Source organism: Achroia grisella, unplaced genomic scaffold (assembly GCF_030625045.1).
Source record: "Achroia grisella isolate CSIRO2021 unplaced genomic scaffold, CSIRO_AGI_Agris_v1 utg869, whole genome shotgun sequence".
NCBI lineage: Eukaryota > Metazoa > Arthropoda > Insecta > Lepidoptera > Pyralidae > Achroia > Achroia grisella.
This window is the reverse complement of record NW_026713049.1, coordinates 1,727,213-1,742,791: the sequence shown is the minus strand read 5'-3', so window position 1 is coordinate 1,742,791 and position 15,579 is coordinate 1,727,213.

Here is a 15,579-nt window from a genome sequence, read left to right as displayed (position 1 = left end):
AATTTCCAAGTTATATGTTTTTATTTACTAAGTTCTTCTGTTTCTGTGAATGTACCGGTACAGATCACAGATGGCTGAGTGTGTAAATGCAGCTTTATGTTGGCGCTATTGTTTAATTCAAGTGGCGCGTTCTTTATGAAATCATTTGAAGGCATATCACCCCTCTACTCCTGTTTTATTCAAATAACTTTACTATTAGGTATATATATATTGGCATCTAGCTTCATGCCAGATTTCATAGAACTCTTTGTTCATCGAGTTTTCAAGTTATCGCATGCTTACAATTGGTCGGGTAACTGTAGACTCCTTACCTCAGACAGCTATAAAGATCAGACTAGATCTCTCCCGGTACCTATTATTTTCTTTACATGTAGTCATAATGTCTGTACCATTAAATAATTTGCCTAGAACTAGATTTAATGGGAAGGAGAGAACTGTGAGTACAATAATACATTTACCCGAAACGTTCTGCCACGCATTTTAGCGCGACCAAAAGCATGCCCGATTTAATGAAGGAAGGTTCGCTTGCGCAATATCGAGTGATTGTTTGTACCGCTTTTTTATGTTCACTTCCATCTTTAAAAAAAAGTAGATATTTATTTATAGACATCAGGGATGTTATGGATATTTCGGATACGGATAGATTTCGGATATAGGAATGATTATTATACCGGATACGGATACGGATGCGGATATGAAGTTATTTCGGATTATCCGTTAGTTTCGCATAATTTCGGTTACGGATATTAATTTCTTAAGGAATTTCAAAAGTAAAAACAAGTAGCTAATAAAATGGTTACATAACGTGTCTCAATTAGGCTCCGCCCCTATCCGATATTATCCGAAACTTTTATTTCGGATTCGGTTACGGTTATGAATATTTTTTTATATCGGATATCCGATAGTTTCGGTTACGGCTCCCTAATATCCGGACATAAATTGATGAAATATCACCTATTTGAAAAGGTAATATTATAGGTTTACTAAATATAAGATCTATGTGTATATCTATCACACATATCCTGTTTTGTATGTTATTTGCATGCAATGTGTGTTCAATACCTATTTAGGTAGGTACAGGATATGGTTGGTAAAATTTAGACCAGTGATTCCCAAAGTGGTCTATATCGACCCCCAGGGGTCTGTGACAAACTGCAAGGGGTCTACGACAGCGGTCATCTTGTTGTTTTTAACACTAAACTTTTCTACAGTTAGAAATTTACAAAAAATCAATACCAGGTTAGAATGAGGGTCTACCCAAAACCGAAAAATATGGCACCCCTTGACACGACACAAAACAGTTTGATAACCTCTGATTTAGACTCTTACAAATATACAAACTTACTCTCACTACTAACTACTCAGATTACACAAATAAACGTAAGCCACTAATCGTTGATATATTTACTAGCTGTACCCGCGACTTCGTCCGCGTGAATTTAACTTTTTTCTAAAATAAGAGTAGCCTAAGTTACTCCTTATTACATCTACCTGCTAAAAAAGTCCCGTCTAAATCGATCCAGCCATTTCAGAGATTAGCCGGAACAAACAGACAGACAGACAAAAATGGTAAAAAATGTTATTTTGATGTACGTACCGTATTTATATTCATATGCATATAAATACGGTATTTCAATATTACAAACAGACACTCTAATTTTATTTATATGTATATATGTATAGATCAAGTAATTTTTTTAACTATTTATAAAATTATATTTCCGAACTTGATCTCTTTATAAAAGTGATAATTATTATCAATATTACCTTATCTGTGATATTATGTTTGATTTATGGTTTCATTTATAATGACTTTATAATCCATGGTGGTCACCGTGTGAATGTTGGCTCGATAATTCTATACAATATCCCATTACAATTGTATCTATTCCATAATATGTAGTATAAGGACGATTGCGCTGGATCTAATAGATTATTAGGTATAAAGTTTAGAACATTTTGCCTCTCTTGAATTATTATTATTATTATTTCTTTATATATATATATATTATATATCTCCCTTTGATGGGATAATAGACTGATCATTGCGGGTAAAAATCACCAAACAATGATAGTATAAATGATGAATGATGACGATGGATAATTTTTAAGTGGAAGACAAAAATTTGCGGACTATTCTACAATTTGTGTTTAATATTACAGCTTTTTGGAGAAGGATGAAAGTAAGTGGGTGAAGTTGTAATATCTTGAGGCTAGTGTGTAGGGATGTTAGGATGACACCTGTGGACGAGATAATAATTGGGAGAGTTTTCACTGTTTCTACCTGCCATTGTTAGTTCATTTTTAGTTCTATTGCCAAATCAGTATATTTAGCAATTTTTTCTGTATGTGTTTGTAAAAGATTATGTGTGTTTGGTATTGCAATATCTATAATATAAACTATTTTTTTTTCTTATCATGTAGTGTTATATCTGGTCTGTTGTGATGTACAGTTTTGTCTGTTATTATTATTATTATTACAGTAGAAGTTTCTGTTGCAAACTCTTTGAAACTTTGCATATTTTTATATATTTATTCCTCTACCAATTTTATTGTCATATATTTTTCATTGGCATTTTTGCCTTGCTACTGTTTGTACCTTCATTATAAGTATTCACCATTTTCTATCCATTGTTTGATTTATATCATGCATACAGTCCATTCATAGTTCATACTATCGCCCTCAGTTTTCATTCCTAAAAAATACCATTTCCATGTCCTAATGGGATAAATGGGTGCACCCCGCAAATAATAAATACATTATTTTAAACCGTAATTTTATAGGTATGAAATCCTTTGCTTTTCGTTTATATATTTTCGCGTAATTGTTTATTTTTTTCTTCCTTAAAATTATAAACTATTACAATTTATAAAATTTTAAACTGAACGTTTTTTTTATTGATTTAATTGTTTAATGATTACTACAACAACATATTAGCTTCCTGTAATCATAACAATATAAACTTTCACTGCGCGAAACTTATTTTATGTTATTTTCGTAAAGAAGGGTTTAGTTTTGTTAATAAAATTTGTATAAGTGCAGAAAATTTACGCGAAATTTGTTTATTTCTCTCTCCCAACTATACATATATCACACTAGATGTCGGAGTCAGATTTCCCTATTTTCTTTACCCTACTAACTGAAATATATATTTTTTTCTATATCATGCTGTCTTTTTTTCAAGACCAACCAACCAACTTTGTAAGCAGCAACCTACTAGTATACTTCTATAGCTACTACGTTAGTAGCAAGTTCTTTGTAGTACTTGCTTATCCTTAACTGTTTTTAATTTATATATAAATATTTTATATTCATTACTTAACAAAATAACATAGCATTCACTACGTGTTGTATCCGTAGTAAATTAACCAACATATTGGCATTCTACTTAACTTCTATACCCGCTATAAATATTTATAATAAAAATAAGCCCAGTATTAAACAAAATCAATCGTCTGACCACATGTCACTAAACGGAAGCATCGTTATAGACAACAAATTCTAATAATGGTGCCAAATATCTCTTAATACCATAATTTATGACATTGTGATATTTTATTTGACAACAGAATATGCGAGCACTCAGTTCCCGTACTCACCCCACAAATGGATAGGGCGTGATGCCTCAGAATACAGTGGGATTAACTAGTTTTATTATCTGTATAAATACGCTCATGATTTGTGACAATTCTTAAATTCTTAATGTATTATATGAACAATTTTTAATTATTGCTTCTATCGTCTCTATCTTTTATTATTTCACTTACAATCCACTTGCAATGCCCCTGGTGTTGCGGGTGCTCATGAGCGGCGATTATCACTAACCATCAGGTGTACCGCAAACTCGTATGCTATAAAAAAAACTTCCAAAAGGCGGAACTATACAAATCAAGTCTATTTCTTTATGCTGTAAAGTAGAAATGTCTTTAGTATCTATTCTTTTTGTAAATATTAAAGTTTAATTATTCAATTCCTATGGTCTACGATTTGAATTAAAAATTCCTTTTCAAAGTACCCTGAAATAAAAATTTGAAAAAGCTACAAACACTACTTTTTAATAGACACCAAAATATTCATTATTATTTACTGAGAAATAGTGATGCACAAAGTAATTGTACTTTGTAGTAAGAAAACAGATCAGGTACTTATTAAGCTTAGCTGGATTTTATGAAGATAAACAAACTTTGTAATTTATTATAAAAAGTTTGTAAATAACAAACTATCGTGGATTATATTTTCAGTAATCATATTATGGAACAATAATATCATTGCTATATTTTAACAGATAATTACATGCATATATAGCAAATCTGGAAGGATGCATGCAATATTGTTGAAATTATTGTAGATAATTTGGCGGGAATCAAACCTTGACACATCAGAAGACGTTGGTCTGCCATGATGAAATTTGATACAAATAAATAAATGACCCGACAATTAACACGGCATCATCTAGTCCCACGGTAAGCAGGGCTTGTGTTAGGAGTATTATACGATTGATGAATTGATATATACCGCCACAAACAATCATACTCATGAATACAAATGTTTGCACCGTGCAAGGAATCGAACCCGCGGCCATCGGAAGTAAAGTATGCTAAACCGCTAGACCATCGAGGCCGTATACATATACATCAAGATAATCTTTAGATGAAATAAAACAATTAAATACCCAATGCAAATCAGTCAAGCCATAGAGAATTAATAACTCCACTCACCAGTGTCTATGGCAGTTTCAACAAAGCGCATAATCCTATTACAGTGTCACTTGTTATGCGCAAGTGTTTAATCAATCGGATCATGCGGAACTCAATTCCTAGTTAACGTATAGGGGCCACTAAAATGCTGCAGCATTCGTTTATAAGAAACAGAAATCTGTATTCAATATAAACTTAATATAAGTTTGAATAGTGTAATAGTATATTTTTTATTCTACCACTCATACGGAGCGCAGACTCATGACAAGATAAACAAGAAATATGAGTGATTTAAATATCGTCGAGCATTATATTTTTAAGATTTTGGTTAATAAATATAACTGTATTTTCCAAAATATCTAACTTTCATCGTAGTGAAATTATGCAATGCGGATTGTAGCTATGCATTGCATAAGATTACCTACTACGGTACCAATAAGGCTGATAGAAATCTATACAAATAAAGAAAATTAAAGTGTCTGTTTGTAATTTTAAATATACAGCTTTTCACGAAATGCACAAGAAAGTATATACGGTATCATACGTTAGTCAACTTTAGATTGTTATTTAGTTTAGTTTAATTTCAATTTAGTTTTCACTAAATGCATATGAAAGTAAAGTAAAGTAGAGTTGTGATCCAGTACGTACAGCCAAAAACGAACCCAGATGGAGGCAAATTGCGAGGACCTTTGTCCCTAAGGAGGACTAGGAAGAGATACCATCATAAAAGCCACGACCACACTGTCAAGAGTGACCGACTGAAGAAGAAGAAAAGAAGAAGTTTTTATAAAGCAGACTGCATCTTGAATTATGATAACTTTTTTTTATCTCGTTCATAGATTATATCGGAGACAGGGATGAGTCAGATATATTATAATACAATGTTTACTCTAAGCTTTTTCTGAATGTAAAGAAAGATTATAATAAGTGGGTAATATCGTCATAACTACCTAATTAGGTACATACATTTTTAAAAGACCTATGTAAAAAATAGATACTTTATATTATACATAAATACACAATGTTTTTAACATGACGTGATTTATGATTGTTAGTAATTAATAATAATCATAATTCTCTAATTATACAATCTGAAAAAGTATCATATAATACAATACAATATCCTTAGACTTAGAAAATACATAGCGCCATCTAATCCCAAACTAAGCAGAGCTTGTATATCTGCAGGGGTAAGGTCAGTCTCGCTTTTTTCACCAAAAAGCTTGCTTTGTATGTCTTTAGGTTGAAGGGAAAGGTAAGGCAGGTAAATTATAGGATAAGAATGAGTACCTAATATATTTTTATTGACTAAGATACATGCAACATTTTAGTGTTACGACGGGTGTCATAACATTTTGTAATGACCACCCACGAGTATAAGCTCGCACTCCTACAGTTTTACTAAAACTTTATCAAACATTACTATTAATATTGAATCGACTAACTGCATCGTTATATCTAAACTGTTAAGGTTGAGAATCGGACTAAATGTTTTTTGCTTATAATTCTTTTCATTGTGATGGCGTAAGGGGTTCGATTTCCCGACAGATGTGCTATTGATGGTTAATACTCTCTTATAAATGTCTGCACGACTATTGGTTATGATATAAAATCGCATGCACAATCATTTTATGAGGAATTAAATTTGTTTGTAAATAGTCATAGAACTGATTGCAATAACTATTGTATATTCAGTGGAAATAGTTAGATTATTCTCAAACCGAGTAAACACCAACCTCTGTTGCCAAATTTGTATGGAACAAACATAGCAGATTCAATCCATTGCAAATAGAACCGTACTTTGACAAATATTTGCCTGGGAGTAATTATATATAGTACAATTGTTGATTAATATAAGAGATATTAAACTCAAGAAAATTCACATAGTACATCTAGTACTAAGCTAAGCAGAGCTTATGATACTAGACATAATCTAAGATATGTGTACTAGACAACTGATATAAATACATAGATATATTTTTTATAAATACTTACATAATATACATAGAACATACCCAGACCGATACAAACAATCATACTCATCTATACATATATTTGCATCATTCGAGGAATTGAACCCACGACCATCCGAAGTAAAACAATATGCTAAACCACTAGACCATGAAGACCGAATATACACAGAATATACAAATTTAATACTTTTTCGCTTTGTATAAATCTTATCTTCCATCATCCATATTCTCGTCGTAAACCATGCGAGTTTAGATCAAAACCATCATACCCCATAATCCATTGGTTCACTGTAAACATATGACGTTTGTGTAAATATTTACAAAAGGGTAAGCACGTTGTTAACGTCTTAGAACAGATTATAGATATTTTATTGTGAGAAACTTGGACTTTATTATGGACTGGAAGGTAAGAACAACTGTTCTATACATGTATATACAAACAATAAACGAATTTTATTAGCCTTCCTTAATACTATTTGATAGCGAAAATTTGTGGGTATGAATGTTTGTTGGCTATTCTTTTAACTAAGAACTACTGTAGGGATGTGAATGACTGAATAACAAATGAATGTTATTAACCCGGTCGCAGAAATGAGAGGTGTTATAAGTTTGACGTGTTTATTGGGTCTGTACATATACATATATAGATAAACCGATTGTGATGCATTTTATAATTTAACAGCCAATGTCATCGAGTTGTATCTATATTTATATTAGAAATGCAAAACTGTCTGTCTGTCGATTTGTTACCTATTTACAAATATCACGAGGACGAACATAAGACACGACTTAATCAGCTTTTTTGGGATGTACCTAACCCCTTCATACTCACTCTTCTTTAAACTCAAGTCGAGGGTAACATCTAGATAGCTATTAATATATTATTATCTGTTCTATAGAGACCATCACCTAATATTGTAGTAGGCGTAAACATTTTACAATACCCAATTACAATTATATAACGACAATATGTGTTTTTACAATTACATTGTAAGTAACTTTTCTTAAGATTTATATACTAGAATCTATAATTAAAATAATTTATAGTCCACCCCGGACAAAAAAAAAAATGTAAATTTTCTTATGACTTATAACTCTCTATATTCCTGTTTTCTCTGTCACAGCTTTCTATAGACAATTTGCCATTTACAAAGCTCCGTCATAACAACAAAACCGCTTACCAAGTACCAAACTCCTTTGAGTTGGCCGTATATATGAAATTCATAACAATTTGAGGAACAATCAACGCTGCCTTTGATCTCGTACACTTTTGTGGTGGAGACCATTTCGACCTATTTAACTTGGAGCGTTTAATAGAGAGTAACCTCAAAGAAAAATGTACTTTCAAACAATTACACCTACGTACGTAACTATGAGGCACTTGGTAGGAAGCTGAGTCAGTCAATAGGGATGCACTTGCCAGGTATCGATACAATGTTATTAAAATTAGTTAATATATTAAACAATTTATTTAAATTTTATTTGCTCTTTTTTTTCCGTTTGTTGTTTATATTGTATTTTTTACATTGCACTGAATAAAATATTTTTCTTTCTTTCTTTCTTTCTTTCTTTCTTTCTTTCTTTCTTTCTTTCTTTCTTTCTTTCTTTCTTTCTTTCTTTCAAACATCAACTTTATAATAACAATACCATATTTGATTTATTAACATCATTATTTGATTTTTTTATAATTGGTAAGTAAGTGTTTTCTAAATATTTAATATCATTTTATATGTTGTTATAATTGAAATTTTGAATTGAATTTTCGAGACATGCAAAATTATTATATATGTTGGCCTTTTTTAATATACAAAAGACTAATCTTAACATTTATTTTAATGATAGAAACAACAAACTGCTGATTACAAAAATAAAAGGCGTAAAGCAAAATAGATATTAATATCATATTAGTTGTATAACAAATAATAAAATAATTTGCATACGTTAATCCACAAGCAGGATAATGGAGAATTTCATCATACCATAATTTATTTACCTACTAAGGATATTGTTCTACAATATGACTAGCTAGTTAGTTCTATGGGATGATATTATTTTAGTTTAGTCATTTAAAATATGAATATTATAATTGGTTCACAATGACTGATGACTTTTATAAAAAAGTTACCTTTTTTGATGTTCGTTAAAAATATTTTTACCATTTCATCAGTCCTAATACAGTTTATCGATATTATGATATATTGGGCTGTTTAAACATGTTTATATCGACAAGTTTCGCATCACTGGCCTCGTTCCGCTGTCGGGTGCCCTTTGTGGAGCCTCTCCAATATTCGCTTTGTTATACTGAAAAATGTTCTCTCAACCGCTTAGCCGCCCAACGCCAAGCTACTTCTAAAATATTTGTTTCCATATAAACACATGTTATTTATAAAATTATACCTCGCTTTAAATATAGTATTCACTTACAACTGAGATAAAATGTCGATATGTAATGGTTATATGTATATATTTTTACTCAAATATACTATACCTACCTATTTAAAATAGGAAAGAAAAGAAAGATAAGTATACATAAAATATAGTGCATATTATATTATATAACACCTATATCTTGAATAATATTGACTTCAATTGTTTCTAGATACTCAATCTAGAAACAATTGTAGTCAACCACTTTTTATGTTTATTACTTACGTCTAGATCATGCTTGAACATTGAAAAAAACTTTAAGCAAATATGTAAGAAAACATTTTTTTTTCTTGTCTTAAATATTAAATGTTAAAAAATATTTATTTAATACTTATATTTTTTCGTTTATTAAAGTAATAACTTCTAATTTATAAATAGTTTGAAAAATACAACTAATTTTAGAAACTCAAGTTGATTAAAAATCTAAATACTCTTACTAGAATTCTTCACACAACCTAAAAAAAAATCACAAAGATGTAATAATTTTTGAATTCCATTCTGTTTCGCCCGGAGAAATGATGTAAAATCTTGACCATGCTCGCCTATTTCTATTTCGTTTTATGGTGCCGAACGAAAAAGGTAAAGATAGTCGACGATTCATCCGTTCGTACGGCGATAACAGATTTTTTTTTTATATATCGCTTTAGCAGTTGGTCAATAATACACTGCATAATAATAACTTTAAAGTAAATAAACTGCTTCACAGTCGACAATTTGGTTTCACGGCCGGTAAATCAACTACTGATGCCGGTGTAGCTCTCATTAAATATATATTTGATTCTTGGGAGAGGTCTCAGGATGCAGTCGGTGTATTTTGCGATCTTTCAAAAGCATTTGATTGCGTTGAACATGAAACACTTTTGCTCAAACTTGAACATTACGGTATTAATATTGAATATGAAGCACAAAGCATGATGAAATCCTATCTAAATAATAGAATGCAAGTTGTCGAAATAAATTGTGTAAAGTCTGAGGGAACTAGTATTAAAATGGGTGTTCCTCAGGGCTTTATTTTAGGTCCTTTCTTATTTTTAGTTTACATAAATGATCTTCCTTATATGGTAGAAAAGATAGCTGACATAGTTCTGTTTGCTGATGATACTTCATTAGTATTCAAAGTCAATCGACATATTGATGATTTGGACGAAGTAAACGGTGCTCTTTCTTATGTTTTAAAATGGTTTACGGCTAATAATATGTTACTAAATGCAAATAAAACTAAATGTATCAAATTTACTCTCCCCAATGTAAGGCCGGTAGATTCAAAAATCATGTTGGACAATAAACCTATTAATTTTGTGGATGATACTGTATTTCTAGGTATCACATTAGATTCCAAGTTGCAATGGGGTGCCCATATTACTAAATTAGCGAGTCGACTTAGTTCTGCCGCTTATGCGGTAAGAAGAATTAGACAATTAACAGACGTGGCAACGGCTAAACTTGTGTACTTTAGCTATTTCCATAGCATTATGTCGTATGGTATTTTGTTATGGGGCAAAGCAGCTGATATAAATACAATATTTATTTTACAAAAGAGGGCCATTCGCTCCATTTATAGCATGGGTTCCAGGGAGTCTTTGCGAGAGTGCTTTAAGGAATCAAATATCCTCACCGTTGCTTCTCAATATATTTATGAAAACATCATGTATGCCAGGAAGAATATAGACAGTTTCAAAAGAGTTAGTGATTGCACTAATAAAAGATTACGTAACAATAACAAACTGATTTTACCTAAATGTCGTTTGGCTAAAGTTAGAATTCGTTTTATGACAATTGCGTAAGGTTTTACAATAAAATACCAGAGTCTGTTATAAATCTGCCAGAAAAAAGATTTAAATGTCAAATAAAACACTTCCTTTGCAAAAAAGCTTACTATAAAATTGAAGAATTCGTTAACGATAATAATGTTTTTGTAGAAAAATTTTAAATACATAGCACTGACAATATTATCTGATTACACTAATAATGAGTGCGTAGCGATTTCTATGTTGATTGTCGCATGCCTCTTACTTGTTACACTGTAATTATTTACATAAAAAAAATATCTATCAAAAAGAGCAACACACAAGTTTCTTGCTCATTCTTCTTGTGATGAATCTGCATTCCGAATGAGTGGTAGAATCAAAATATGACTATTCAAAAGTGCTTGTAATGAGTTTATTTGAATAAAGATTATTTCTATTTCTATTTCTATTTCTAGAACTATAATTGACAACTAAGAGTATAATTGAAAATTTGTTTAATCGTAAAACCTAAAAATTTGTTCTGAAAAAATCCTACATTGATTGATGATTTGACCGCATTCACAATCGAGCGGCTAGAATGATTGGTAATCAAGCGATTCTTCTTTGTTTTGCCTGAATTTTTCCTGCAATATTATAAATATTTTCATCAATATTTTTATATTTTTTTATACTATTTTGATAGCCCTTTTTACCTATACATCACTTTTATATTTTGTTGTGAGGATTAATATATATAGATATATTACTTCTTTTATTTTATATTATAATAACAGTATATTCATGAAGCCCCGTCACAGTATTCTTAAAAGGCAACTCACCTGTAATTCATCTAGTTATGTAAAGTAGGTTAATGTGTTAATTACCATTAGATACGTATTCTGTAAGCTTATTTGTACCCTTAAACATACTAAAAAAAAGACTAAAAATATTAGCAGATAGTCTTACGATTTTTCAGTACACAATTTCGTAAACAATTTGTGTACATTTAGCAAACTGTTTGAGATAGAGATTATCCTATGATTGACAATCAAGCGCTTTAAGTCCGCTGAATAATCCTTGACTTAGCATGCCACTTAAATTAAACCTATATTTTGTGTTTCCATTTTGTAATTAAAAAAAAAGAACATTGTTAAGTAACGGTTAAACTGTGCAAATGAACTACTTTATCTGTGTTTTGTTGTCTATGGCAGAATTGCGATAAAAACAGTTCAATTTCGTGTTATGGACTCTTTTCTGGCAACGACCAAGTAACACCTATTAAAGCCCAAATAAAGATAAATATTACAGGCGCAAATTTATTAGATTGCTAAAACCACAATCTTGCGTTTTGATTAATATAGTCTAAACTATTGAACTACCTGATAATCTCTGACTAGTAAGAGATTTATTGAGAAAACATCCGCAATAAAATCTTTCTTTGCAATAGAGAGACAATTGTATAAAGTGAGTAGCTCTATCTCATCTTATTCTACACACTGTAGCTTACTTTATAAGATGTGTTTCAGTTTTAAGAATGAGATTTGGTAGTTAAATTACTGGATACAAATACAAGACATTTTAATACTAATAATATCTTTGAAATAAGTTTAGAACGCGTATCAGAGCATTCGTAGTTCAAATGTATCACCATACGGCAGCACCACATGTTTAGTTAGAAATTTAACAATATACAACAAGTTATACTTATAAATATATATAAGTAACTATTTGTAAATCTAGCTTATTTTTTCCTCAAGGAAAATAAAAAGGGCATTCGCCAATGTGTCGGTATATTTGTAAGGGGGCGAAGAAACATTTTTTCCCAAAAGCAATCAGGCCGGGACATTGGTATCCCTAATGAATTTACCGCCGTAATGGAAACGAGGGGCGGGGATAGCCACTGCCGATGTCGGACGGTTGTCCAAAACTGCCCACACCACTCTGTAGGGTTGATACTTGATACATTTTCTTTTTTTTCGAAAGTTTTATATATCTGTGTCACTTTTTTGATAGATGTAGAGTTCGTACAGATTTTTTTTAATATCTTGTAATCCCTCTTTCAGGTTGTTCTGCTACCAATAACTTGCATTTAGTTTTCAAAATGAGACAAAAGAGTTAATTAAAGTGTGACAAAATGACCAGGAATTATTTAGGGCGTTTTTAACAGGAGTGCTCGTAGAGGTCGCTCCAAATGTCTGCTCTGTAATCTAATTTCAGTGTAAACTTCAATCCAATCCATCTTTATGCAATTATTTGAAGCGTATTCGAAAATAAACTTAATCAATTAATAATGAAGTCAGTTATTTCATTGACTACGAAATAAGTATTTAATACTTTCCTATTGTTTCACTTCCGAGTATCTAAAGCTGTGAAACGGCGAAAAAATGTAATATCATTTGATTAGAATTAGTTTCTAGAGTACCGCCTAGTAAGATAATTTTGTAGTCTTTGCTACTGACCCTGTTGTTCCAGATTTTCATTAATCTCTGTAACTAATATTCTCCTTCTAAATCGATTCAAACCAACAGCATACTGTTTAGTTGTTTTAAAGTGCATGCTAGTAAGCTTTAGATATACCCCCGCGTGGAGGACGAGTGCGAAAGTATGCGAAAGGGTACATTCGCGCGTGTACCCATGGCCGGCAGCAGCAATATCGCGATGGCCGCCAGCTCATTTAATCACGTGGTGGAATGCGCTCAGTAAGAAGACAATTTTTGCACTAAAATTGTAGAGATGGCGTTTATTATAATAAAAGTAAAATAAGTTACAATTTAGTACCTGTTAAGTAAGAAATGACATAAGATTATTCATAATATGCATTAAAAAATATGTGTATCTATGTATAACATAATTTGTGAGAATTATAAACTATTGCAATAAATGTATTTACGAGAAAGTAGTATCTACATAAGTATATATATAATTCATAAGTATGAATTATATATGTTTATTCACCTTGCAAGATTTTGGGAACGAAAAAAATTAACTTAGGAAGTTAGAGCTTCTTTTAGCGTATATTTCAAAAATAAATTCCATAGATTTTCGGTGACCTTTTCACGCAAAAACTATTAAAAAAATATGTTACGTTTAATTACTGTATAATTAAATGTAACATGTATAATTTACTTAAGTATATATATATTTATTTATTGTTATTATTATTATTATCATTATTAGATATTATTATTATGAATGTATGTAGTGGCGTATGTTTATTCCTTGGTGAGTGCATTGGCATTAGATATAGTATAGTACTCACAAAGGGATATAATTTTATAAATCAATCAATTTAAGGAATAAGATGATATTATGTTATATTAATCCTTTGCCAACCTTATCATTGGCAATATTCTGAATGTAATATTACATAATTTGGATATGAAGATTATTAAAATTATTAATCTAAACCACTCTCTCTCCATACTTTATAAACATAAAGCTAGCAAAAGACGCTCAGCCATCGCACGCTTATTGGACGAGTCAATAATGTACAGCATCGGGGACGGATGCCTGGACACGACGAAATAACTCGTTCTATATAACAATAAGGGCTGTCAACCATAATGTTGGCTTGTTGACCGGCCGGGAACGGACCAGCTATGTCCTCTATTTTCATATTAGACTACTAGCAATTTGTTATTTAGCTTATAGTCGTCTTAACTTATTCTATATAACTATGAGGGCTGTCAACTATTACTTAGGCTAGAAAGTATATTATATTTATATAGTTCATCACTCTCCTGGTTGACAAATCAGGAGATGAGATGATTGTTATCACAAATATGTTATTTTTATTTGACGGCGGTCTCATTATTATAAAGTGTTCTGTTTTCTTATTAGACAGTCGACGTTTTTATTAGTTTATTGCTAACTTTATAACTTGGCTTGTCCACCAACCGGGAACTGACCAACTATGTCCTCTATTTTCATATTAGACTACTAGCAATTTGTTATTTAGCTTATAGCCGTCTTAACTTATTCTATAAGGGTTGTAAAATATTATATTGAAAGTAGAAGACATTTATATAGTACATCACTCCCCTGGTTGACAAATCAGGGGATGAAATGATTCCTATCACAAATATGTTATTTTTATTTGACGGCGGTCTCATTATTATAATGTTGTCTGTTTTCTTATTAGGCAGTTGACATTTTTATTAGTTTATTGCTAACTTAATAACTTCTAAATAGCTCGTCCACCGGCTGGGAAAGGACCAATTATGTCCTCTATTTTCATATTAGACTACTAGCAATATGTTATTTAACTTATAGCCGTCTTAACTTATTCTATATAACAATGGCGGCTATCAACTATTACATTGGAGCGTCAATCAGGGGAGAGCAGAACTATATAAATATCTTTGACGGCCTCGATGGTCTAGCAGTTTAGTATACTGTCACAGGTTCGATGCCTCTCACGGTACAAACATTTCTATATAATGATTATATTTCGATTATATAATGATTGTTTGTATCAGGCTGTGAATATTTATTTCTGTGTATATTATATATATTTACAAAAAATGTATTTAAGTATTTATATCAGTTGTCTAGTACCCATAGCACAAACTCTACTCCGCTTGGTACTAAATGGCGCTGAGTGAATTGTCGTGAGATGATGTTATTTTAATATAAATATCTTCTACTTTTTTATCCATGAAATAAATAACATATTTGTATATTATTTATTTAATGGCGGTATGATATGAATAATCCCACTATACAGAAGTTAATTTAAAGTATGAACTACATTA